The following is a 2,078-nucleotide window of genomic DNA, read 5'->3' on the forward strand; positions in this document are numbered from 1 at the left end:
TTTTTTGAGATGGAGTCTTTCTCTGTTGCCCAGGCTGGAGTGCAGTGGTGTAATCTCAGCTCACCACAACCTCCACCTCCCTGGTTCAAGTGATTCTGCTGCCTCGATCTCCCGAGTAGCTGGGATTACAGGTGCCCACCACCGCACCCAGCTAATTTTTGTATTTTTCTAGTAGAGATGGGTTTCACCGCGTTGGCCAGGCTGGTCCCAAACTCCTGACCTGGTGACCCACCTGCCTCAGCGTTGACCTCTCAAAGTGCTGGGATTACAGGCACGAGCCACCTTGCCCAGCAGTAATATATTTCTTATGTGTGATTTTTCTCAATTCTGAATGCCTGGGATAATACTTCTCAAACATCCTTGTTAAAGGATTATACTTTGTACTAACTGAATAAAGAAATGGTAGAATCAGTACAAAGAGCTATGGCTCCTTTTCTGTGACATAAGAACTCAAGAAATTCTTCCCTCCTCATCTAAAGTTGCTTGCTTTACCATAAATAAACCCTTTGAAACAGCTACTGAATGTATAACCTGTATGGTAGAAAACATCCCATTGCTAATGTCTTAATGCTTTGCTGGAATTATTTGCTAAAATGAACCATTCCATGATGTATTTCTATCCGTTGGTTCCCTAAAGGCCTCTCCACTAAATACAATGCCTTCAGCACAACAGATACTTTTAACATAAATTCATTCTATATTCAGATCTTTCAATTATAGTGCTTATGGTATCATTTTTGTCAGGGTAATGATAACAGGTATAAATAGCTCTTTCTGTAATCCAAAACCAACAGTAAAAGAAAGTAGACACCAAGATACCAAAAATATTTCATACCTAAAGCCAAATGCATTTAGTTCTTTTCCAGGCAGCATGTCATAACAAGGTATCTATGCATTTACTGTTTCTTTTCCAAAGCAACCGTTTGGGCCAAGCTTTGAGGATCTACTTGTCCCCCATGATGAGTCATCTTACAATGTGTGTGTGTGTGTGTGTGTGTGTGTGTGTGTGTGTGTGTGTGTGGTTTTTTTTTTCCTTTGGAGGCAGAATCTCGCTTTGTCAACAAGATTAGAATGCAGTGGCATGATCTCAGCTCACTTCAACCTCCGTGATATGGTTTGGCTGTATCCCCACCCAAATCTCATCTTGAACTGTGGCTCCCATAATCCCCACGTGTTGTGGGAGGAACCAGTGGGAGGCAATTGAAACGTGGGGGCAGGTCTTTCCCGTGCTGTTCTCGTGATAGCGAATAAGTCCCACGAGATCTGATAGTTTTATAAATGGGAGTCTCCCTGCACAAGCTCTCTTGCCTGCCACCATTTAAGACATATCTTTGCTCCTTCTTTGCCTTCTGCCATGTGAAAATGTGAGTCCATTAAGCCTCTTTTTCTTTGTACATTAGTCTCAGGTATGTCTTTATTAGCATGTGAGAACAGACTAATACAGTAAATTGGTACGGGTAGAGTGGGGTGCTGCTGTAAAGATGGCTGATAATGTGGAAGTGACGTTGAAACTGGGTAACGGGCAGAGCTTGGAACAGTTTGGAGGGCTCAGAAGAAGATAGGAAAATGTAGGGAAGTTTGGAACTTCCTAGAGACTTGTTGAAAGGCTTTGACCAAAATGTTGATAGTGATATAAAGTCCAGGCTGATGTGGTCTCAGACGGAGTTGAGGAACTTGTTGGGAACTGGAGCAAAGGTGACTCTTGCTGGGCTTTAGCGAAGAGACTGGCAGCTTTTTGTCCCCGCCCTAGAGATGTGTGGAACTTTGACTTAAGAGAGATGATTTGGTGTCTCTGATGGAAGAGTTTCCAGGCAGCAAACCATTCAAGAGGAAGCGTAGCAAAAAAGTTTGGAAAATTTGCAGGCTGATGATGCAATAGAGTAGAAAAACCTGGCCGGGCACAGTGGCTCATGCCTATAATCCCAGCACTTTGGGAGGCCAAGGCAGGTGGATCACCTGAGGTCGGGAGTTCAAGACCAGCCTGACCAACATGGAAAAACACCATCTCTATTGAAAATGCAAAACTAGCTAAGCGTGGTGGCGCATGCCTCTAATCCCAGCTACTCAGGAGGCTGAGG

Source organism: Cebus imitator, unplaced genomic scaffold (genome assembly GCF_001604975.1).
Source record: "Cebus imitator isolate Cc_AM_T3 unplaced genomic scaffold, Cebus_imitator-1.0 Scaffold72, whole genome shotgun sequence".
Lineage (NCBI taxonomy): Eukaryota > Metazoa > Chordata > Mammalia > Primates > Cebidae > Cebus > Cebus imitator.